The sequence below is a fragment of the Carassius gibelio genome, chromosome A22 (assembly GCF_023724105.1).
Source record: "Carassius gibelio isolate Cgi1373 ecotype wild population from Czech Republic chromosome A22, carGib1.2-hapl.c, whole genome shotgun sequence".
NCBI lineage: Eukaryota > Metazoa > Chordata > Actinopteri > Cypriniformes > Cyprinidae > Carassius > Carassius gibelio.
The window spans coordinates 20,440,522-20,467,704 of NC_068392.1; the positions used below are offsets into that span (position 1 = coordinate 20,440,522).

At 36.2% G+C, this 27,183-nt stretch overlaps 1 protein-coding gene and 1 long non-coding RNA gene across 2 annotated transcripts in view; one reads left to right on the forward strand and one right to left on the reverse strand.

The window, feature by feature from the left end:
- Window positions 1-20,127, forward strand: part of LOC127943336 (uncharacterized) — a 45,460-nt gene extending 25,333 nt beyond the window's left edge. Inside the window, exons 3-4 of the long non-coding RNA XR_008149622.1 lie at window positions 16,219-16,309; window positions 19,833-20,127. This is a non-coding gene — a long non-coding RNA (uncharacterized LOC127943336). The remainder of the gene's footprint in view (window positions 1-16,218; window positions 16,310-19,832) is intronic.
- LOC127943318 (uncharacterized) overlaps window positions 1-27,183 on the reverse strand; it is a 368,782-nt gene that overhangs the window by 202,164 nt on the left and 139,435 nt on the right. The gene's annotated exons all lie outside the window — the stretch shown is intronic.

The window sequence follows — 27,183 nt, forward strand, 5'->3', positions numbered from 1 at the left end:
AGCTGAAGATAAGATGATGAAGGTGAACTGTGGATGCATGGGGTTTAAAGTCTGAAGTGTGTTGGGATGTTCTGCTGCTCTGTGCTGGTAGATTAGTGCTGTTTCTTGCCAAGGAGCTGAGGCATCTATTACAGCGGGTCTCGGGGGAGAAGGGCTAAGCGCTAAATGAATATTTGACGAGGGCTCATTCCGACAAACGTGTCCCTGCCGGACTCTCGACGGGTCAGGGAGCACTGCTTCAATCCAGTATTGATACACGCGGAGGAATGGGGTGTGATGGCTGGATCTGTTTAATAAACTGGGAGTTTGAGTCTGGATGTGAGTGGACTGAGGCTGTAGCTACTAATAATTCAGGATCTAAAGAAATGTTTGCTGAAATGTTCGCTGTGTTCATGTTTAACGATCTTTACACCTGTAGCTACCAAAAAAAAAAAAAAAAAAAAAAAGAAGTATATTTTAATATTAACAAACCACAGTCTGCCGCTGTTTAGTCATTTTATTTAGAGTGATAGCTTAAAGATACTGCTTTACAAAAAGTTTCACCATGGACTTTTAATGCTATGTAGGTCTATTTAAAAATACAGTTTTGTAAAATAACATTTGCGCGATTAGAAAAAAAACACACACAATGTGTTTAATGTTAAGCGGTGTTTGGGATTATTTTGATATAATTAATAATATGGCACGAACTAATAATGACATCACTGGTTTGATCTGGTTTAAAGCATGTGCTTTAGCTGTCATGTGTGATATATAGGCCTATTGCTTGGTTATTATACGGACCATTTTTTTGTTGTTGTTGTTGTTGTTAGAAAGTCGTGTGTTTTTGTTGTTGAATTGTATTTTATTGTAATATACGGGATGGCCCGACTCGCTGAATCTGCTGTTGTAGAGCACAGATATCTGTGGAGCAACAGTTGGTAAACCCTCTTTTCCACAGAAAGCTGCTAAAATTAGATCTATGACTGAAATCTGAACATTTCATCATTTCATCCCTGATGACAGTAACATGGGCCATTTCTCTAAATACTCACGGAGTGCTTCTTTCATTTAGGCCTCAAAGAGCGCCAAAGCTCATTCTTCAATATGTAATTTATAATCATCTGGTTTGGGAAAGCAAGCCTCGACAATGGCAATTTCATTATAATATGAGCAAATATAAATTGAAATGAGGATTACAGATATGTGACTGTTTGAAACAACCAAAGAATAAACCTCAAACACAACAATTACAACTACTACTAACAAATAATTATACAAGAAAATAAATGTGGTTATACTATTGATTTGCTGTTGTTGTTGTTATTAGTAAAATATATCATAATTATTGATTTTATTAAAATGTAATCATCACTTAATATTCACGATATTATTATTAGGCCTATAATTATCATATTAGCAATAGCAAATACTTATAAGCATTACTAATTAATAGCGTCAGATTATTTTAATTTTACACGGAACATATATCACACACATGAAGTACTTAAACGGTAAACATCCACGCATAGCATGTGACTCCGTTTGTAATTTGCTGTTTGCTGGCTCTGGGAGTAAATGGGTGGAGAAAGGCGCAAACTATTTGGAGAAAGTAATAAGTTGTTTCTCGTGGCGGTTTTTTCGGGAGGGCGTCAGTGATGAGGGGGGACCGAGCATTGTGAGAGGGGCTGAATTGAGAACTGTCAGAGATGTCTCTCATTGGGTGAATGATCCAGTGCAGGTGCAGGGAAACAGGGGGATGGGGGTCTCAATAAGACCACACACTGTCAGCCAGCACCACATCAGTCTCGCGCCTCGGCCAGTCCGAACCGAGCCTGACAAAACACCGCTGGGTTTTTCTTTTTTTTTTTCTTCTTCTTTTTATTTACTTCGTTTTTTTTTTTTTTTTTTTTTTTAGATGAATGTTCTTTATTTTCTGGAAGCCAAAAAGTGCGTTTAAATGAAGCGTTAAAGCAGATGTTTTCATCTGACGTCATGGCTTGTTCGTGTTGATTTAATTGATTAGGTTGAATCGAGGCATTTTAACAACGCTAGATATAACGCAGCTATATTTGTGTGCGTGTGCGCGCGTCTGCATTTTTCTATTGTCTGGTAGTCGTTTTGAAAACGAAGGGATTAAAATAAAACTCTTATTTCAGATCACTATACAGCCTGTCATAATTCTAACCAAGATCCCGTTGAAGAATTTGGCACTCGACTCCAGTTCAGCCAGATTCTGACATCTGCTTCTTGTCATCATATTCACGCATGCCAGTGCTTTTTTTTTTTCTCTTCTTCTTCTTGTCAGTCTTTGTTGTGCAAAGTTACTTTTTAGTAAGATCCTTCTTGTTCGTAAATGTAAGATTGCTTTCTCTCAGTAATATCCATTAAACTCTTCTTTATCCCATAACATACTGTACAAAGATACTAGTGAAGGGCACACACGTTTTTATTGTTTGCATGCAATTATATGTTCATGTATTTGTTTGTATTGTCTGGTGCTTATTTACACACCAGCTGCTTTGCTTTGCTACGTTTATCAAACCTGAACGAAAAAAACACCGACTTTGACGGCGTCTGTTTTGTTATAAATTTGAGATAGCACACGCGATTAATGGCAGTATAGCCGTGGAGAATTTCATCTTTATTTTCTCGAAATATCTTTATTGATAACTCTGGATTGGATCCGACAGACATATGCAGAACAATGCAAGCCAGATATTTAGAGTAAGAACATACAGTTTGTATTATGATCAGTGTTCAGTTGTTCTGAGTTGACATGATTTTGCTCACTTGTGGATTTCAAATTAAATTCTACAAATATTCAAATTCAGCAATTCTGATCTGTTATAATTAAACAGTTTGCGCGCGCTTTTTTCTTATATTTTCTTTTCTATTCTAATTGTTCATAACGAATCGGACAATACAGATCAATCTATGCAAGAAGCTCACATCTGTCAGTCTGCAACAAATGGCACCCGTCCATCATGTGTGTCTGTCCTGTATCATTATGCGGAGCAACAAGATTGACCATATGCAAAGCTGAGGTGCAAGTATTTCGTTCCACGCGAGGAACAATCAGAGCAATGCGGATCCAGAGCGCTTTTAACGCCCCACTGAGTCTCAGACTGCGCTCTGTTGAAGATGGGAGGAGAGTGTTTGTTCAAAATAGATTTCAATAAAATACTGATTATCTACCATGCACGCCTTATTAAAATTGCATAGACTTCTAAATATAGCTTTCTAAAAATTCTAAATAGCGCTTTTCGTTCGATCGGATTTGAAATATTTAGAGCTGTTTATTTTATTTTATTCGGAGCGGCAAAAAAAAAAAACTATAAACATGCAACACATTTAATTTAAACAGGTACTTTACTTTTGGTTAAATGTTTTGGAAATTGAAAAAAAATCGAAGTTTTGCGAAAACAAAGATTGACTTTAAACTCTGGAACGCATGGTGTTTTTAATGTAAACGCAATGCGGATCGCGCTGAGACTTAAAGCGACGCAAGGAAGTGTAAAATGTGTAAAGAGTGTAAAATAAACTCTCAAGTTTTTATTCAGTCCTCATCAAACACATTAACATATTCAAAACCTATTTGTTATGTTTCCCTTTTCCTAGGAAATGCCATCAGGTAAATATATATGTGATGCAATTTTAGCATGTGAATTTTTTTTTTTTTTTTTTTTTTTTTTTTGGTTTCCCAGCATTAGGTTTGGGGGCTGCTAGGAGACTGAACCTCACAAACAGCAGGGCATTGTTCTCTTCATTTCGACAATTTCAAGCTTCACTTATACATATAGCATAGGCCTTTATGTTGATTAATGACACTGAAAGCAACTGGGCCATACTTAAAAACAACTCATATTCGTCGCCAGTCACACTGTTTAAATCTGGTATTTGTTGACCAAGACTTGATTCTGACAGAATTTCTAAGAAGCTGAAGATAATGAGGATCTAATGTGGACTGATGAAATGAATTAATGGATTGGGCAAGGGAAAGAAATGATTTGGGAATATTCCCAGGGCTCATTTCTCTTCTCAGTTTTGGATCAACCAGACGTATGTGTGCTTTCAGAAGAAAGGGTTTGTCTGGAAGTTGAATGGCCCCTCAACCGGCCCATTATGTTTCTCTGGTCACCCCCGTGTCATCTGAATGGAACGCGTGGGCTTGTTGACAACTAATTTTCTCAAAATCTCTGTGGCTCTTCCTGCCCTAAAGGTATCTACATGCCTTGGACTCCCCAAGACTTTCACTTTTATTTCGAGCCGTTGAATCGAACAGGGGTGCGTTTCCCAAAAGCATAGTTGCTAATCTGTTAGCAACTTGGTTGGCAATGAGAAATTGTATTGCAACCAACAAAGTTGCTTACTTAGTTAGTTAGCAACTATGCTTTTGGGAAATGCACCCCGGGCTGGATATTTTCTATTCGAATTCGTAATTAGGCCAATATCAAGAACACTTGGCAAAGGATGCCATTGTTTAAACGTAAAAAAAGAAAATAAAAGGAAAAAAAGAACGGATTTTAAACTTTATATTTTAATGATGATTAAAGTAGCAGTAGTAGTAGTTTGATAGCGATTACACCGTTTACTTTTAAATCAAATTATTATTAAGAAGAAACTGAAAAAATACGTTTTGCTATAATAGTATTCTTAATTTTTCGTTTTAATTGGTTGTTAGTTTTAATATGCATGACATTACAACGAGCCACAGTCCTCAAATGTGTATATGATGCCAATACAGACCTAAAAAAAAATAATAATAATGATAATAATCGAGCTTCGCATTTAGGTCACCACATGCCTGTCTTGCACTCATGAGTCTAATTAATTCTCAAGTGTAGTTAGTGGGTCTAAATCTTTGAATGGCCCCTATGCTGTCGTCAGAGACCCTGCTGGAACATAAAGGGCTTTTTTCTTTCTTTTTCTTACATTCAGACTCAAAGAGCTACTCGAGCGTTCCTTGGAAGTGACGGAATGTAGCCTAATGCTTTAAACCGGACACACGTTTTTAGCAAACTAAAGGACTGCGACCATAGGACACTTCCAGATTATGCTGATTATTATTATTATTATTATTTACATTCATTTCAAACTCCTTAAAACGAATACTCGTGATCAGAGCTGCCAGAAACACAGATATGAAATGTAATTTGTATATTGGTCAGGTTGTCCGAGATTTTAAAAAGGAGAAATCTTGCTTGCATTGTTGAAAAGGGTTTAAACGAAACACATTTGATTTGAATGACTAAAATTGTCAAGTGGTGTAACCGTCAATCAAAAGGTAGCTAAACTTTCTTTGCACTTTGAATAGCCTAAATAATACACGGACAGATAATTATTTTCAAATGATATTTAAAAATGCACTTGCAAGATAATTTTTGAAAAACACATTATAATTGTTCAATATCAAGTAATGCGTTTGTTTTACTCTGATAGCGATAATAAAATTGCTGCCTGTATGTTGGTTATGTCACATTAAATTAATAATTTTTTTTTATTTTATTTTTATTTTATATAATAAGTTACTTTGCGTGCTATCTCTCTCTCTCTCTCTCTCTCTCTCTCTCTCTCTCTCGGGATATATCAAGATTTTGAGAAGAAGCTTGACAATTAGAAATTAGTTTATAATATGGTTAGTCAATAGAGAACACGTGTATTTATTGTCATGTTTATTATTATTATTTTTTATTATTATATAATGCATTGTTGAAGAACTTGCAGACAAGAAAAAAGTCATGTCGTAACTATATTTAATGTTTCTAAAATATAAAATCAAACCTTTGAAACGGTTCTGACCGGTGGCCTACTGAACGTGTCTTGACTTTCAACATTTAAAATTCCACACAGTGGATTTCATCTAAAAATCCAACCAATCAGGTGGCGTGATGTAAAAAAGCGGGTGTTGTTGCTCATATGGGGTGATAGGGGAGCTGCTGAAGTGTGTGCTGCTCGGTCAGGCCGTTTGATTGTAAATGAGAGAGTTCACACGCCGATCGAGTGACTAGGGAGAACAGGCAAAGCATTTGAGTCAGGTGCCTATCTATCTCGCTATCTCGGAGATCAGAGCTCAGTCAGATGACATCTCCCTCTGAAAAGCCAGTCTAGTCTCAGGATGAGATTTCACTGTCTCTGATTAACATAAGAAACACAGCGAGTCCCGTTAAAACACGCAACAGTTGGTGGCCAGTTCTGGCATTATCCGGGTTCCCCTGACGATTGGATCCAATCAAAGCCTGGATTACCACTTTATTTGCGATTGATTTATTGGTAGCGCTTTGCATGTTATACTCAATTAATGTACTATGTATAATTCATTACTTTATCAATAAGTATAACAATGTGTAATAACAAGAAATAATTACATAAGAAGTTGTTTGCTTATTAGTATAATTTAGCCTAATACGCACTATTTATATCTATAATTACACCAGTATGAACATTGTAAGTTAACACTTCGTAAAAAGTGAAGAACTGAATTTGTTACCATAAAAAGATACTTCTACTTGATTTAACCCATGAAATTTCGATTTGTTGGTATACATTAATGTATTTAAGTTGATTTATTGATATTGAATCATATTTTTGACTTGCATAAAATCGGTTAACTTAGATGTTACCATTTTTCTTTCTTGGTGAAACTAGTTTTCTGTTTAGAATTTATTTAAAGCCTTTATTATAGAGGCATTTTTAATGTACATTGCAATATATTACAACTTCTCATACTTAATTGTAACCAAATAATATTTGAAGGTTAGTTTTTCATTTGTTGTAATGCATTACACTTTCTAAAGGTGTAACAATTTATAGGTAAGTGTTATGATTTACCATAACTGTGGTTATAATTATCCATTAGGTCATACAATGCATTATAAGGTAGTATTGATTTATGTGTCAGGGTCAGTCGTTCTGTTGCTTTCTTAACGGAAACTGAACCTGAGAAGACACAAATTAGCAGCTTTTGAAATTGCACCTGCCAACACATTATGAAGTTCATAACTTAAAGCTTCAGGTGTAATAACAGCTTGTGCTGTACACTTTTACTGTATCATATAGAGATAATGACTCCACATTTGTGAAATGACATGTCAGCTGTAAAATGCAAGATCAATAATTGTGTATTTTGAGTCGTTTCCTCTTTAACATGAAATCAGTGTAACTGTAGATTAGATTAATTCATGGTCCATTTCATGAGACCCACGTTCCGTTCATCTTAAGAGGCGAGACATTAATGAAGGCTTTGTTGCAGGGTTAATGAATGCCCATGCATGGGTTAGATTGCATGAAACAGGAAATGTACAAATGCTTTTCTTAATCTCACGTCTCAGTTCTCAATAAAAGTGCATGACCGAATAAAAGTTCTCAAGCTGGGAAAAGAGACCAGGGTTGAAATAAAGCTCACTGCGACAGCTGAAATATGATCTGATCATCTGAATAGTCCCAATATTTGGTGAATGTTTCATCAAGTTTGGAATAGCCAAACATGGAGAGGTTTGGAAAAACCTGATTTGTGTTGTTTAATAATTCGTTTCTCATTAATACAGTGTTTTTTAATCATTGTTGTTTTTAGTCTCTTTTTCTGTACTTTTGTATCATGGCTTGGCAGATTATAGTAAAGTTTGCGCCCCTTTTCAGCATAAGCAGGATCAGCTCACCGTGGAAACTGCCAGAACAATTCAGTTGAAGTTTGAAGAGGTCAGCTTGCAGGGTCAACAACCCCAGCCTCTGCCTGTGCCAGCTTCTGTTGAGCCTGGGACGTTTTGGGGGAGCGCTAGCTCAACCTAACCCTGGGTGGTAGGCAAATCTAAGACTGATATACATTTTTTGAGTCAGTTTGCGGCCTAGGCTCTCCAGGTGGCCCGTGAAATCGATTTTAACCCCGTGACCCTGTCTTGGAGAAGCACGGTTGACATCCTGGATGAGAATTTAGTTGGGCCTGACAGATTTGAGGCTCTGAGAGTAAAGAGAGAAGAGGCGGCTGGAGAGAGCATCTCTTCAGCGATGGGCTGCACTTTAGAAGTGGTCATTAAACCCTTATTAAACGTTGGAACGGTTCGGAGAAGAGCTGCTGAACATGTCTGCGGCCACACAAACTTCACTGACTCGGGAACAATGTCAGGAAACTTCAGTGTCTGGGTCTGAATAGCTCAACAACTACAACATATTTCATCTGTTACTTTGGGGTCTCTGTTTAGTCGTTGTTGTGAGAGGTGGTGAAACTGGTTTTACACCAATTAAAAATGCAGTACTTAAAGGAATAATCTGGGGTTCAATACAAGTTAAATGGCAGATAAAAAAATAAATAAATCTGGGTAGAGTGAGACACTTACAATCAAAGTCAAGGGGCCAGTTTGTTAATGTTAAAATACTCACTGTTTCAATATTATAAGCACAAGACATAAACAATATATGTGTTCACACAACCCGATCATTACATTTTTAACATTTAGAGGTGGCTTATTCGTACGAATTCGTACGACCACACTCATACAAATTCATACGATTGTTGCCAAATCGTATGTATTTTATGATTTGCACAATTTGTATGAATTTGTACGATTGACCTACACCTAACCCCGCCCCTAAACCTAACTGTCACTGGGGTCGTTAAAATTGTACGAGTGAGGTCGTACAAACTCGTATGAATAAGCCACCTCGTAAAATACGTACGAATTGGTCGTGAGATAGCGTTGGTTCACATGATTTTAGGGTGAAAAACTGCTTACTTACCTTTTATGTGTGACTTTATATCCAGTCCTACAACTTTGTTACCATTACAGCGTAACGCTGTATAAAACGACTGTAAAAAAAATAATCAAGAATGACTGCATAAGAGAAAAATGCATAAAAAGGTTTTCACATTTCAGCTTTTAAATCATTGAATATTTTGAACTTTCATTGTGACTGCTTCACAATGTGTTAACATTATTTTAATGTGAAAAAACCCACTTACTATCTACTTACTATCTACTTACTACCTTTATTTGTAACGTTATACATCCAGTTTAAAAACTTTACTGCCATGACAATGTAATGTCTAAAACTTTAAAAAGTATGTGAATGACTTGGAGAGGTTTGGAAAAACATGATGAGAGCGATTTGAACAGTAGAGCGATTGCAATGTTTAAGTTTTAGCACAGCGTAGTGTAACGCAATTTAACATGATGTTTGACCACTTTCAGTGGTTTTATGAAATGTGTAGAGTTTTTGCAATAGACCGTAGTCAGGATTTGATGCCATATTAAGTTTAAGGTGGATTAAAACTCGGCTGTGAGGGATAAACTTAGGGTATGTTTACTGGACAATGATGTAAAGTTTTCCTTACAGATGAAAATGTTATCAAAGCGATCACCATTAAATAACTAAGAACGCTGCATTAATCATGCCAGGCAGTAGGTGGCAATGTCACTTTGTAAAAAAACGCTAATAATACATAACACGCATGCAAATGGCGTCCCTGTTTTCACAAATTAATGTTTTGTTGTGAGCTGATAATGCTATGGCTTTCATAAACTTGCACTTTGTAACATGTTTTCAAAAGTTTGAGTTTTCAGGCCCCCAAAAAGCCATTGTCATGTAAATGAACGGCCAAAACAGATAAAAAGTCAATTTTTTGTTTTTTTGAAAATGGTCTTGTAAATGCCCCTTTACAATCTTTACAAAGGAATGAACTGTATAAAGATCCTAGATCCTGTCAATTTTACAACTCGCAACTTTCAAAACTAATTTGAGTTTTTATCATACTGAAGGTTTTTCACGTTTCGTCAGCTGAACAATCGATACATTATTAAACAGCCGTACTTCAAGCGCTCACAGCCTCGTTCTCATTCCCGCCAAAAATTAATAATGGCTGCCCTGACTAGCATCTATTATTATGTAAGAAGGTTCAAAACATCAGAGTTTGTAAAGTGACGACATACCATTGCGAAACATACCGAAACACAACGCAGCTCAACATAACATAACTAATATGATCTCACATTGAGATGGAGGACCCACGTCTACTCACTTTCAACAAGGCCAAACTACATGTGGCCTTGGCAGTCCGAGTCAACCTGTTGGGTGATTTGAAACGATTTGGGCCGGTCACAGGGGAGACGGTGTGATCAAAGGACTGACTCACCACGCAGATCAGAGACCGGGCTCTTCTCTCGGGGGCCGAATCCATCTGTCACGTTTAAGAGACTGAGGCTGTCTGCTGGCCACTCAGCGAGAGAGTGAGCAGTGCGGTAAACTCCTGCCAGATTGGTGCTGATTGTGTTTGATTGCATTTGAGTGCAGCTTCGATGATGGGTATAAGAGCTGGTATCATCCCACTCGTGTCACATCAACACTGGAAAAACACTGCTCTGAAATATTGCACCTCTTGGAAACTCTTGGGAAAAAGGCATTTCTGCTATTCTTCGGAGATAATACTCAAAGCCCAGAGTGTGTGATTGTTGGTGTGGTTATGACAGAAGTGAACGGTGATATACTCATGGTCTTTACTCCTGTTAGGAGTTCAAGCTGTTATTACATACGTTCTCGTGGCTGAAATGAGTGAAAGAAGGTTTGCTGTGTGTGAGAATATAGGATTGTTTACTTCAGCATAATGTCACCTTTGCCCCCATTTTTAGATTCATTAGCCGTGCCAATAGAGAAAAACCCAAGTTTCACTCCGTAGCCTTCGCCGGCACATTTCCAGCGTGAGAGTGTTTGTGTAAACATTTCTCCAAGGTTGAGAGTACATGGAAATGTGGCCTTCCATTTTCACACCTCAATGGCTATTGATGTTACAAACATTAATATCTCTAAGATTTCATTTTTACAGCTATAATGACTGATCTAAGTTCAGGTGAACGGCGATGGAAAAGTTTTCTGAAGTTCGGAAAGTAAGTCTGAAAAAGTGTGAAACTCTGGTGTAAGACAATATTAAGACTTGGCTTTATCCACTAGGAATTAAGTGGATGGTAAAATGTTGCAAAATGTATTTTTTTAAAGATTAAGATAGAGTTTTATAATTTGTTGCTTTATATATATATATATATATGGTAAGAATAAATGTAGATTAAAAAAAAAAGAGAGAAAAGTAACCATTTAACAATTAACTAAAAAAAATAATAACACAATAATTTTTTCACCAAATGAAAGTATATATAAAATATACAGCTGCCTCATAGGTGTATACTATTGGGTATTTTAGCATGTGTCTATTCATTTGATAATATTAAATCAGAGTGTTGTTAGTAAAGGCTATGGGTTTTGGATTTTTGGATTCGCTTTTGGCTGTATTGGGCTGTTTGTGTGTGTGTGTGTGTGTGTGTGTGTGTGTGTGCTAGTGTGATGATTAATGAGGTATTTTTGGCAAGTTGGCATTACTCATCAGTGCCATGGCAGTTTTGTTTCAAAAGTGCTGGTGCTGGAGAAAGAGGGATTTTAGCCCATCAGCAGTGTGTGATGTCAGCACACAGGACAACAAAAGACAAGTCCAAATCTGTGCTGTTTGCAGCATTACAGGGGCCCAGGCTGGGCTGAACACAGGCCCTCTTTTCACTGGGACAAACATACCAGAGCGCGCGCACACACACACACACACACACACTCTCAGCAACATCAACACACTTTCTCTTCTAAAGCCATGTGTATTTTCATGTGCAGGCAGCAGTTCAATGACTGTACATTGTGAGCTAAGTAATAATATGAGTAATAATTTATGACAGCAATAATTCATAGCAAATTAATTATGTGCAAAACATGCAAAATCACAACTTGATGGAACACTGTAAAATATACAATAACGCTTAGATGTTACTCTATATAATGTTGTTTATATCAATAAAGTAAAACAAAGTAAATAACCAACCCAAAAATTTTTTTTAGGTTAAGCTCTTTAACGGCAGGTTGTTGCAATTTTCCAAAAAATAAACAGAGATCAAATTAGGAAGAGGGAGAGGTGGGGGACCCCATGACCCTGTGATTCCCTGTTAATCACAAACTATTTTAATTCCTCTCAAAATACAATATAAAAACTAAATCAAAATCACAGGTGTCATGGTAGACAGGTATGCGTGCCTTTTATTAATTTCTCATCCGCAGATTGAAACGTTAACAGAATTTGTGAATTCAGATGTGACACACACCTTTGTTTGTCTAATACTGCCGCGCTGACACACCAAAGCCTCTCGTGTTTTTACTTGCAAATCAGGATTACAAACTGAATGGAGATTTCTAATGGTGAGAAGGCAAAATTACCGTTAATATGCCACCAGACTAGAGGCAGATTTAAAGGGACGTTTCCTCAGATCCATTAAGTTTGCTTTACAGGAATAGTTAAGCATGAAAAGGAAATTTACTCACCCTAACCTGTGCTTGGTTACTATTTGAAGCAAAAAAAATATATAATTTTTGAAGACTTATAATGCACATCTTTTCCATGCAAAAACAGTTCGTAGTGACTAAAAGTACACTGTAAAAAATATTTTTTGAAGATTATTGAAGTATGTTTAATTACAAAATACTAATTTTTGTTTCTTTGAATATGCTACACCAAAAATATAATCAGTACAAGTCTAACGTTTACTTTGAATGACAAAGATTTTTGTATTATGAATTATTATTATTATTATTATTATTATTATTATTATTATTATTATTATTATTTTCTTTTTTGTTGAACAATTGCTTTCCTTTCAGGCAAAGCTCTGACATTTCATTTCTTGTACTCTGTAAAAAATAGATAGATAGATAGATAAATACATACATAAATAAATAAATGATTAGTGGACTACATTTTACATGAAAATGTTGTTTCAGTCATTAGATAATCTAATTTAAAGTTTTATTCAATGTGCTTAGTTGCTGTTTCTTTGTATTTGTGAAATTTACTAGCAATTTCTAAGTGACTATTGTTACAAAGTGAAACCTAATGTTTGTGTGTGTGTGTGTGTGCGTGTGCCTCTGTGTGTGTGTGTGTAAATAAAAAAGTTAGTGAAGTACATTTTACAATAAAATACTATTCCAGTATTTCTACTTTAAAACCGTAAGTTTAATTCAATGTGTTACATGCTATTTTTGAGAAACTGTTTGTGATATTTGCTAGCAATATTGAATGAAACATTTACCAGATTTTCTCAATGTATGTTTAGATTAAAAGGTCTTTTATGCAGTTTTTGTGATTTTTTAAAATTATTTTTTATTCATTTACTTATGTATTTCATTATTGGAGCTTGATATAGTCATGAACTTGCACACTTGCATAATAACAGCATGCTGGATTGAAGTGACATGAAGGGTGATAAATAATAGCATAATTTGTTTTTGCAATTAAATGCAGATTTGTATAACAATAAGGGGTCATCTTTACAATATAGCAAGCATTATAATACTTGAGGTATAACGATATCACGGCAGCAACCTTGTAGACCAGGAGACCTTCCCAGACCTGACCGACTCATGCCATTGCATTGTTTACCAGTTGCATTTCATTCCTTTTATTTTTTTTTAAGCAATTAGAAACAAGAGATGGCAGCTGTAGGAGTGCCAGGGCTGTGCAGTTTCCGTTCATGTCATTTGTAAAGGGCTTAACCCTACTCTGACTTGTTTATTTGCATCCCTCTGTACGTTTCACCCCATCCTTGATGAAGCCTCACGCTACTGTACCTCAATAAACCCAGAAAACACAGTCAGAGATGGCATGAACTGACTCTGAAGGACTGGTATTGTGCATGCTGCCAATGCCCGACAAGCACTCTGTGATACAACAGGGATTCCAATAGAGGTTTGTCTTGGAGGAGCAAACAAGGGCTTCCTTTTGACTAAATAATGAAAAATAGTGCGTTCAAGAGGGACAGCAAAAACTGACATTGCTTCTATTTTAGATAAGTTTTATTTATGTCAACTGGAAAACTAACAATTCAAGTTCTTGTGATACTTAACTTTTTGCTAAAACCATACTGCATAATTCGCAGCAATAGTTGGTCATAAAGCTGACCAAACGTATAAAGGAGCTTGTCCACAATGATTTCTTTCCTTTTTTGTTTATATATTTAAAAGTAATGTATACACTCAAATACTTTCTTTGCACATTCACAATACATTCAAGTCTGGTCTAAGATTTATAGCGAAAAATCATTTAGCAAGGGTGCATTAAATTGATCACAAGTTATGGTAAAAAAAAACATTTATAAAACATTTATAATGTTACACAAATGTATTTAAAATAAATACTGTTGTTCTGAATTTTTTTTCATCAACAGCAATGATAATAATAATAATACATGTTTCTTGAGCAGTAAATCTGAATATTAGAATGATTTCTGAAGGATCATGTGACACTGAAGACTGGAGAAATGATGCTGAAAAATCTGATTTGCATCACAGATTTTTTTCATATTTTTTCATATATTCACACAGAAAATAGTTATTTTAAATGTGTCGTTTTTATTGTTTACTGTCAGGATAACATATTAATTGAGCCCATACTTCGGAATTGTGTATATATATGACCAATAGAAGCAATTTGATGAGCCATATGTGAATATGGAAAAGCTTTCTTTCTAAACTTTACAGTAGACATAGCTGGTTAATTTACCCATAACCTATTAAAATAGTTAATACTTTCCCGTCCTCGTATCCAATTCACACTTTCCATTGCAATGTCCTCCTCATCACTGAATTCTTACATTCTCTCTTCTAGAGACACACAAACCAGATGCATTGTGGAATCCATGAATAGAATCCGTCCAATTCCTCATCCCAAAATTTTCAACAATTTAGTGAATTTTTCATACAGTTGAGTGAATTCCAGAGGTGCTTCAAGAGGAACACATGTCCTCAAGTATGCTGACATTTGAATGCATTTCTAGGGTGACGGCTGTAGGAACCCTGTCAGTTTTGGGTGTCTTTGCTGGATCATGGTGGGCCATTGTGACTGCTTCTCAACTTCCTGCCAGTAACTGTCTGAGCGAGGCAAGAAGTAACTTTTTGGAATGTGGCAAGTCCTTGTGAACAATTTAAAGTTCCTTTTTCTAACATTTTAAACTGATGGAGTTATACCAAAATTGTGGGGACTCACACAGGACTCCCATAAGGATATTTGCTGTCATTAACTGAGCTCATAGCAGTTTAATGCAGACCAATTAAGAGTCATATTTGCTAATACAGTTGTTAAGTTTCTCCAAGGACCATTGTGATTGAGGCCATACATCCCATTGTATTCCAGTAATTAATGATACTTTGGTATACTTTGGACTATACGGGGATATGACTGTAAGAAGGCTAAAAGAATGGGCGAGATATACAGTAATCCACAATTCAAACACACAAAGCTCTAATGACAAATGACTTCAGAAGGTCAGAATAAGAGTCAACACAAGAGAGCAGCTTCACTCCGGAATCAAATCCAAAGATCCATTGAGGACTATAAGCAATAGTTTGAGGGAAAAGTTTTAGGAGAAAGTTGGATTATTGAATCCAAAGGGGAATGGGATTGACTCCATCTGTAAAGAGGGTCTTCCAGTTGACTTTAGCCTACATGCTGGATGCTGGTTCAGGAAGCTATCTCTCACACTTCCTCCTGCAGTCCTTAACATGATCCTTGAAGGGGGAGTGTACCAAAAGGCATAGCCTCTATCTAAGGGTCTTTGTCCCTATTGGGGGCCAAACAGTGGGATCCTACATGGAAGGAAGCACCCGCCCCCTCCTTCAACAACAGCAGGAGGAGAAAGAAAGCACATTACATGCTTGAAAATCAGCCCACTGCCATTCTTTGGTTACCAAACCAGTGGGGGGACACTGTCGCTTTCAGACATACTCTACAGTTTGTGAGTCGCGAGATGGGCGGATGAGATTCTCCTTGGCTCACACCACGGAGTTCGTGAATGCACCTGTGATTGTGGCTCCCTGCATTGTTGTGGTGTTTTGTTGAGTGTCACATTTCAGTAATGGAAATGAGTCAATAAAACGAAAGGGAAGTTGGTATCAGTTTCACCTGTACACAAAAGTGTGCCACAAGCGTGGTATTCAAATGGAAGATGGTTTACTCAAAGCACAGATCAGAATTTTTTTTTTGCTTGCAACTCAATTACCAGACTACCCATTCATAAATTACAGCAAGCATGTAAATATGCAATAATAGATTTCAAAACAACATTCGACATGCCTCTACGGTCTACAGCAATACTACTGTACATGCATACTTGGCAAAGTTGAATGACAGTAGATGTTTGACTTGATTTTTTCCCTCCTCTTTTTTTCTAGATTTTTTTCTACTCAAGCATGGCGGTGATAATTGGATTGTGTGGACACCTGTATGAGTGCAGTATTTCCAGGGGATTAGAGAACGGGATGGGTGAGTCAACTCAAATTATTGTAATGTTAACCTATACAACTGCCAGCTGCCGCCCCTACTACTCACTAAAATAAGGTCCCAGTGGTCACAGAACCTGTCCAACTCCAGAACAACCTCTAGAGCCACAAATATGCAGGTGATTTTCTAAAGCTGGTGCATTTAATAGGTGGTTCTAAAAAGTTCCAACATTGTGTATTGTGCAAAAGTAAGCTGTTGATTTCTGCATTCTCTGATAAAGGGGTACAACAGCTTGTCCCTTGTCCTAGTTACCCTTAAAGAGATAACTTTGTACCTTATCTACTCCTTTAAGGTTTATAGTGGTACTTTAAGAGTACATATTACTACTCTAAAATAAACAAAAACTAATCTGCACATTTTCGGGGTACAAAGTTGTATTTTTAAAGGGCTCTTCATCAGTGAAGTTGTTGTACTCATAAAAATAAAACACCTTTTTGAAAATAATGCCCAATATGTTGTACACTAAGATGTATTTAAGGTGTAAATAAAATGTTATTACTTTTTATTTGATGGTTACACTACATTACATTTTAGTCATTCAAATGTAAAATTTTCTAGAAATTTTTAGAATTTAGGTTTAAATAGAATACATATGCAAAAACTTGCCACATGCATTTTAACTAGATTTTTAAAACATTTATTTATCATTTATGGACATTGCTCAATGTCATTGATCCATTACTGACCCGACAACCTCACAAATTTGCATCAGAATCAAAAGATTAGGAAAGTGTTTTCCCTGACCAGAATTATTTATTTATCCTAACTACACCCAATTATTGGGTTAGCTGCATTTTATGATTTGATTTAACACCCTTTTCCTCTTCTGTCTACCATCAGAACACATTTGTGACCCATTTTGAGGTCCCAACTATCCAGTTAAGATCCACTGATGAAGATGGTAGATGAGCTTTTACGCAAGAGTAAATTTTATCTGTTAATAATGTCTAAGGAATATTATATTTTTCAGTGTTTGATATCACATTTGTCCTGGTAAACGAAGGATAAATGTCAGAAACTACTGCCAACAGGCCTTGTATAAGCTCGTCAGGGCGGCCATCGTTAGCAGAAGTTTGTAAACAGAGCACAGAGTGTGTGGAAGGGGGGCAGAGGTGCTGAAAGACGAGACGGCAATAGTGCAACTCAAGCTGGTTGGAGAAGTGGGGGGGTTTTTTGACCACCAGGATGAACGATGAGTCGACAGTCCCGTCAGAAACCACTGCCCCGGCAACAGTGCAGATTCACTAGGTGTTGTCTAGGCAGGTAATTCATCAGCTCATGCTGGGCCTCCGAAAACTTCCCATGGTCACTTCTGAGTGCGAATACGTAATGAGCTGGAGGGCTTCACATTTGCCATGGCTGATTAGACGAGAACAATGAACCCAAACAGAACTGGCAGTCCTCACAATGGGGGCTGGGAAGCCTCAAGGCATTGCCTCCATATATCTAGAGCAGGAAGAGAGAGAGAAAAGTGAGCAAAACTGTAGTTTATAACTGTCCTCTCTTTTGGACGGCTGATGAACATGTACGACACTGTCACTAGACTTCCGAGAGTTTCTTTGTGTTGTAAGTTTGCGCTAAAAGCCTAAAGAATAATGGTAAACAGCGTTTTGTCATATTTTAATGAATAGACAGAGAAATATAGTTTTATAAATTGTTTGTTTATTATTAGGATCAGGATTATAGTAAACTAAATTGAATGTTAACTGAATTAAAATAAATATAAAAACTTAAACATTTTATTTCAGCTATTTGCAAAGTAACATTTCTAATTTTCATTTTAATTAATTTGATGTTCTAAATTACCAAACTAAAACTTGCAAAAGTGAGCAAATATGAATATAAAATATAAATATCAAATATATATTTAAATATATATTTAAAATAAATTCAAATACAGATACATGTATAAAAATATAGACATATTTTTAATAAATAAAAATGACAGAAATTACTAAAACTTTAAACTACATTTCTAAAAAGTCATTTTTTTTTTACTTTTTAAAATGAAAATCGAAAATATGAAAATAAACAATATTTAAAAAATATTTTTCAAAACTTAATTCTTAAAAATGCAGTTTTATAAAAAGTAAAATATTATCTTATTGATACTAAAATAGCATTCATTTGAATTAAAAAATTTTAAATTTACATCTATTACTATAAAAGTAACATTATTTGAAGTAAATGTGAGTGTGAGGCCGTATAAAACTTCTTACAGTCATACTAGGGTGTTGTGGGTGGTTGCTAGGTCATTCCTATGTGGTTACTAAGGTATTACGAATGATTATTAGTGCATTGCTATGCAGTCGCTAGGATGTTTTTGGGTACTTTCTAGGAGCTTGACAGGTTAGTTTTGGATATTTAGGCAGTTATTTATTAGCCCAAGTCAAAATAACCCACAGCAAAGTCTCTAGATATAGAATTCTTCAGCTGTTTTATGAAAATTAATTCAACAAGCTGATTGTTTCGGTGTATAATTCACGTCTACAGCAGAATAAGTTAAGTTAAAATGTATTACTTGACCCGTTATGTATTGCAAAATGCATACTTTAGCAAACTCCACTAATTACAGAATAAAAATGGCTTGACTGTCATTTAATTCACATGAAACTATTAAATTTTGTTCTTTCTGATTATTTGTGTGCAATATTATCATACTGTTTATAGCTACACTAAAATGAACAGTCCTTTTCTGACCAACCAAAAATGTGGTAATCTTAACTAAGCAATTTGGCCTGGAAAGAGATCAACGTCATTAGCGTCTCTTGTTTGACAAAGAGGAACTGGCTCGTGGAGAGTGTTCAATCTCCCCAGCAGGCGTATCTCTTTGAACACGCTCTACCAAATGAGTTTCTCTATCAGTTGGAGACCGCTTCGCTCTCCTCTTTAAAAATAGAGATGATGGGAGGGAAGCCCCTGGAATATTTATTGGGAGGGGGGAATAAATCCACAATCCACTGACAATTTTCCTCTCCCGGTCACATGTTCTTCCCGTTCATGACTGTTTTTCTAATTACTTAACGGTATTTATATATTATTTCAGTGTAGTGTGGCAGATCAGCAATGAGGCGCTGAAGAATTCACACTTAATTGTATTTCATAAATCATATTGGAGCCCCTTCAGAATAAGCTCCCTGTAACAAAACGATAAAATGGCCAATTATGAGAAAATTCCAGGGTCTGTAATTTACTGAACTGACTCTAGAGAGGGTCTTTTGAGAGGAAAGATAAACTCCTTGTTGAACTGTTTTCCTTGCTTTATGTCATATTAATGAATAAATGATGAGTGTTTGTGATCATTCGTGCTTGTTTTTGTGTTCTTTACACACAGAACATCCGTCACTTTGACAAACTGACCCCCCATCAGGAAGATTGGACCCAAACTAGTGTTTGCAGTCTTAACTATAGCCTTTTAAATGCAAATAACTGGAGTGATAGGTAGAGATAGCAGCTCCATCACTCTCCGAGCTGCTCCAATTCCTAATCATGCTATTTGTTTTAGCTTTTGCAGGTTCTGTCCAGACCCGTGGACTGAGTTCACCTGACTGTTGTCTCGCGATGGACCAGATCTGCACATTTGGGGACGTCGGTGTCAGCACACTTGAAGCATCAACTTTGACCTCTCAGTAAATGCATACTTTAGAGTCATGCTAAAATGGTTGTGCATATGGAATTTACTAATGCTAATGACTTATTTCACCAAAATAAACTCCAAATCTATATTCCTAATAACAATATTTGAATACAAGAATAGTAATTTCTGTAATATGGTACTGTTCTGTGTTAATACATCATGTTTTCACTACATATTTTGCTACAACAAAGATATTTATAGTGATTCAAATGAATCAATGAATTGTTTATTTGAATTGATTTATTTGGAATAAAGCAACCAAACAAACTGATTCACTAAAATCAATCAAATTTTTGTAAGCCAGTTTAGGAGTATTTGATTTTCTCATTCTGCTATGAAGCTTTTTGTGTAAAATTATGTGATGAATGGTTGAAACATTAGTTGTTAATTTGTTAGTAATGCCCATTTGGAAAATTAATCGCTGTATATCAGTGTTAAAAAACAACAAAAGATTAATTGTCAGTACATTGTTTGTCTATTCAAAACTTCCGCTTGAAACAATATTGAAACAATATTTTTTCTTAATTGTCTTCACTTTAATTAAATTCATGTTACAGAAATATTGATATATGCAATTATTTATTAGATAGTAAGTAATTAAATTAAAATCCATTATTTTGCTTTGTTACTTTGCATTATTTTTTAAAATCTTTGTATATATGATGGTTTTTACAAGGTTTTGGAAAACTTGAACTGTTTAAATGTAATGTCATGTAATGTCATGTGGTATGACTATTAAGTAAAATGTATTATATTTGTATTAGCCCATCCAAATACATGTGAGTGTACACATCTTTATTTTACTTCTACTTTTCGAGGTAAGCCTTTTGTTTGTTTGTTTGTTTGTTTGTTTGTTTTAACAAATGTCATGAACTATAAAATCCTAAATGCCATTACATTTTTGGGAATCACACTTCATGACATTTAAGAACCTCAACTAGCCTGTCTTCTCCTAAAAAAATACCAAATTATATGTTCATTTGAGAGATTTGTTAACATAATTTAGTTTTATATTTTTTCCCTACGTCTCTGCATGATGGTTGCACCACATGACTTTGATTTGGCAGACAAAGGTTTTCAATTATTAATAAACAGACTAATGAAGGTGTATCCAGGTCATTATGTGGATGAATCACATTTTTTTTATGTATATGTTTTAATAAAAACATAAAATAATAATAATACTAAAAAAAATATATACATCTCCACCAGAATCTTTAGATTATTTTCAAGCCGTTAAAACCCTTAATTGATTGACAACTTTTCTGAATAATGCAGGGGAAGTGTATGCGCCTAAACACGTTACACCTCTACCTTCTGTTGCACTGTATGTAATTCATTCAACTATATGATTCATAATTAATCTTAGTGTAGGGCGTCCTGTTGGAATATAATAGCGTAAGGAAACTGCTCTTCTGCAGTATCAGTGTGGCAGCCCTGCGGTGCTGAAACTCTGTCACATTACCGTCTCTCTCGCTCTCGAAGCTCCCAGGCCAGCTCTGTGCTCTCCGTATTCAACATAAAGTGCTGTGACACGCTGCTCTCCACCTCTACCTGCAGTTATATTTGGGCTTATTCTGGTGTGCGCGGTCACTTCTCAAATACTATTTGTGAAAAAGAATATTAACCCACATAAGTGATTGTTTTTGAGTAAGCACTGAGAGTCTATTTGCGACGGAGTGGAGAAGGTCCAGACAAACCAAAGCTCCATGCATGTAAGGACCAGATTGCATTCGACTTTTTCCCAGGTTAACACCGAATGTTATTAAAGCAAGTTGACCGCAGGGTCAACACAAGAGCAGGCCATGAAAACAAACAATTAATTTGGCATGGAGGTGTAATGGGATGATCTCCCGGCAGGGCCGGATCCATTGTTCGGCTGGAATTAACCATGGCAGGTCATGTGTCACTGGGCGCTGACCTCGGTCCATTCACTAGCCCACACTAGCATTAGCCATGCCCCTGCAAGGGGTCAAAAATAGTTACAAGCCAGCCAAACAGCCCTCCTAACACACGCACACAAAACACACACTGCCTTCCAGTTCCTGGCCACTTCTGACGGCAGAAGATCTTGCCAAACAAAGGCATGGCCTTTACCAGGAAGGGATGTCCAGGCCACAACATGCCCATCCCCCAAATCTTGCTCTTTGGAAAAGGTAACTGTGATGACATTTCTGCAAAAATATATAATACATTGCTTCTTGCATATTTCCCAAAAACATTTTATTATGTTAGCTATTGTTTGTAATGTATTTTGGAAGGTCAGAAAAAAAAGCACATTCTGATTTATTCTGAGCAGATGAATGTGAATCTGCCAGGATTGTATTGTGTTATTGTCCATAAATGCTGGTAGTTTGGAAGTGAAATGTCTGATGAGTGATGCTAAAAGCAAATTCAGATTTGTCTGAAATTTTATTTCATTATTTCATGTTGAAAAGCCGTTGGATTTTATCCATGGTAAATGAACATGAATCTGGCAACAGTTTTTTTTAGGTAAGTTGTATTTCCACAGTTCAGAAATGAATGCATTTGATTTGATCCAAAGCAAATTAACTTGAATCTTGATTAGGTTGGTTGTGGTTGAAATGTCTGTTGGGTGGCATAAACAGTAATGCTGTGCCACTGACATTAAACCTCACTGGGGTGCATTTCCCTAACGCGTCGTTTGCTAACTGTGGTAGTTAGTTCCATTGAAATCTATTGGTAATGACGGAACTTGCGACCATAGTTGTTTTTGGGAAATGCACCCCGATCCTGTTAACAAAAGTAAATGTGAGATAAAAACATGTATTTGCTGAAGCAACTATACCATTCCAACATTTCGTCTTTGAGCTCTTTTATTGAGTTTCATGACTCACAGGATTGCGATGCTGTAACGGGTGCGCTACCTAGCATGTTTACTACATCAGAAAAGCCATTCAAATGGAGCTAGTTAGCCATAGCACAGTATTGTGCAAATAACTGTGTGAAAATATGTTTTTACTAATTAATAACCAGTCCCGGTAATCATAATTTGTTCAAACAGTAATACAAGTTTTTAGTGTTTTACTGCTTCTAGTGTTCATTTCAGCTGGAAACTGCAGTGAATTGTATATATAGAGACATTTGTCTAAAATCTAGGTAACGTTTTTCCAATAAACCTAGTGTAGGTTGGCATTCCCTCCTGTGAAATTGAAGATGGCAATGGGTCTGTGACACCTTCAAGTGAATCATCACTTCTAAAGCTACATTTACTCAAAGTCAAAGTCACTTTGACTTGAGAAGAACAGTTTAGCGTGTTCACTATGACATATCGGCCACAGGCCACCTATCAGGATGGCTTTATGTTGTCCGTATGTTGCTGTTTTTTAAACGACTCCCTCAAAGTTGCTGACATCATTTACCGTGAGTCACCTGAGGCACGAATCGCTCCGGTGCATGTGGGGTATAGTCAGAGGCGGTTAGCACGCTAATACACCAGACAGATGCACAGTGCAACTGCGGTATGTTGAAAAAACATCTGATCCCGTAGCCTTGGGCCACAGATACCACAGAAACATGTTGTGTGGATGACAGACAGTTATGCAAAACGATATTTGTGCTGCTAATCCTACTTAGCATACATCTGGGATGTGACTGTTAGTATTTGTTATCTACAGTGTTTCACAGGTATATCATCCATATTTAAACACAAGCAAACAACAGCTGGAAGCTGACGGCACACGTTCTCCGTTGTGACAGGCAGACTTCAGGAGACAGGAGTCTCTTTGATTGGGTGAAAAAGGACGGGCTGAAGCCCCAAAGCACAGAGCCCGAATTAAAACTTCAGTCCCCCATGTAAGACTCAATTTCATCTGTGACCCGACATTATACAAATGAGAAGAGGACTGAACCATAGATGGAGTCCCTGAGCTGTAGGCCTGCGATGGGGGACATCTAGTCTTTCAATGTCAGAACAGCAGATAGTTTTGAAGATCCATTGGAACATTATTATTTTGTAAAGCATCAACAAGATGGCAGGGTTTTTGTTATATTATATTATTTCTCCCGAAGAAGGCTTGATGGAAAGAACCTTGTAGGAACAAGCAAAGAACAGCACACACATTTCGGTAGCACTTTATTTTACAGTCCTGTTCCTCATGTACATACTATGTACTTATTATAGTAATTACAATAACTATGTAATAACTATGTAATAACTAGGTACTAACCCTGAACCTACCCCTAAACCTAACCCTACCCCATGTAGTTACCTTGTGTTACCAGAACTTTCTTAGATAAATACACTGTAAGTACACTATAAATACATGTTAGTACACGTACTGTAAAATAAAGTGCAACCCACATTTCGGTAGCACTTTATTTTACAGTCCTGTACCTCAAGTACTTACTACATACTTATTATAGTAATTACAAAAACTATGTACTAACTAGGTACTAACCCTAAACCCTACCCTACCCCATGTAGTTACCTTGTATTACCAGAACATTCTTAGATAAATACACTGTAAGTACACATACTGTAGAATAAAGTGCAACCGGCAATAACATGAGTGAAACACTGAAGCTGGCTGACTGAATAACTGATCATGTTTTAATTTGTCTTGATTGCAGGACAGACGAACCCATCATCCCACAGCAGTAGCTCCTTAAACTGGGTGACAGTCACATTTGAATGGCACGGAGGGGTCGCTATGAACTGATTCAGTGGCTTGATGACTGGACATATTCTTATGGCTACCATTGGGTAGGACAACATGAACAGTGCAGACTTCATACGAGCCCACACAAGACGACTGTCTGCTCTTGACTGAGGAATTGTTCATGCTAAGAAAACTCTCCCAGCAGCAAACTGGAATATCACTGCCAGCCGAGATTTGATTTGTTGTTCGGAAACAGTAATGCTTTTGCCTTTGACAGTAATGAATGTCTCTTTTAGGTTCCGGTGCTGGACACGGAAAGTTTCGATTGTTTGTGTTTTAATGTTAATGATATTTCACAGAAATGATGTGAGGTGAAGGTCAAGGGATCGTTCTCTCGGTATTGGCATTGTGTCGTCCTCCCTGGAGACGATTAAATCGGTCAGTTAGAGAGAGTCATGTCACAGGAATCTTTCTCGTCGCTAGATGATATCTGGGCAACAGAGAACTACTTGCCTTCTGGCGTGGCTATACAAACTGTATGAATGGAGGATGTTTGGACTCTGATCCTGTAATTTGAGCTCCAAATGGACAACAGCCACAAGTCATCCAGAAACTCTGCCCATGCCCCTGGAAATTGTGGAGGACGGTAACAAGTAGACAGACTTTTAACTAAAACATGATATGCCAATCAATTGATCGCACTTAATTGCATACATCAAATTTGCAAAGAAAAGCATCCAAATGATTATAATTCAGTATAATAAACTTTTCTCAACAAATTCTGTAACATGAAAAGTTTTTAGATTACAAGAATAAATGTTTGGTGTTACGTTGTCCCCAAATTAAGACAACCTTTTAATGTTATTTATGGTTTATTTTTTTAGCTAAATATCTCAATGAATTGCACACATCAAATTTGCAGAGAAAAGCATCCAAATGATTCTGATTCAATGTAACAAACTATTCATTCTCAATATATTCTGTAACATGAAAAATAGTACGATTGCAAGACTAAATCATTGGTTTTACACTGTCACTGTATAAAAACTAATTATACTTTAATAATTGTTCAATCTTTAGTCAAATATATTTGTTTTTACTTATATTTACAAATTATGTGAATTAAAATTCATAATTTATATTTTTGATTGTTAGTTCAACTTGTATGCATATTGAAATAAAACAATAATTCTATCATATTTTAAAGTATTTATACTTACTGTACTGCATTTAGAACGTATTGAATTGCATTGTTGATTTCAGTATTTATTGTTTTTTACCGTAAATAGTTTAATGAGAATATTCTTTATAATAATAATCAGTGAGAATGATTCAGAAAGACTAAACCAGATGGATTACTTTAATGAGAATTTGCTTAATTTCCCCCCCCCCCCCTCCCCTTGTGGTTTTGAGGTGAATTTTTTTATGTTTGAGTGAAATGGTAAAATTTCCATTTTTAAGATACCATGTCAGTTGATGTGTCTAATTCAAAGAGGAAACCTGAATACATTTTTAATCTTAAACTGGCTTGACCTCCATTAGAAATGTACAAAATCAATTTATTTTCTTTAGAGTTGTTATGTTTCAGATTATAGAGACCTAACTGCGTTTACAAGTAAGCTATAACACAATTATAAAGCGTCTTCTCTGTATTTTGAGCACCTTGAGGAAGGTCCTCTACATGTAACAGCCAGGACTGGGTTGGCTTCATATTTCTGTTTGATTTCCCAGATGGAGTCAAAGCCATTTTTGTAAATGCAGAGAAAAAGCCAAGAGCCAAGTTTGCCCATTTTGGAAAAATAAGGATTGACTTCAGTGTGATCAAGCCAAGATCTCAAAGAGAGTCAAGGGAGTTATTCAGCAAACATATGGCCACACATCCATACCCAACATCTCATCCCATTCAATCCCAGATTCTCTTGGGATATTTTCTTGGAACAACAATAAATGTATTGGAAAAAGTAGTTTCTTTTAAGTCCTCTAGCAAGCACCTCTTTAATTAGATCACTGACTTGGTGCCAAAACCAACAGCAGGTGTAATGTTATGGTAAGTCATAAACTGTATAATCCATAATAATTGCTCCTGTAGTCTGAAAGTACAGTAGACCTTAGGAAGACAAATAAATGAAGCATTAAAGAATTAGATGATCACATCATCTAGATATTACAACATAAATGGCTTTTTATAACTTTTTTTGTCTATTTAGCATGGCTAGTTAGAAGTTAATCTGGAGTTTTCCAAAATTCAAGATAAGTAGTGAATTCTGACTAAATACTTTTTTTTTTTGCAAGACGTTTAACACGTAGCTTTAGCATCAGTTTCCTTGGTGTACCATGCATGATTATTTGTTCACCAGAAATGAAATTTCTCAATCAAGAGAAAGACAAAATTGTCATTTATAATTGAACAAGAACCATGAGTGAGAAGACAAAGATATCTTCATGTTTTAAGCCTTGCATGCATTAAGCACCATTGATGGTCAAACTGGGTCGACTCGACCCCAATCAGAACTTTTAGGTCCATTAGAGAAGAATGTTGCTATGAGTTCTTGTGATATAAACCATGTGGGGAACAACACTCACCATCCTTGCCTGTC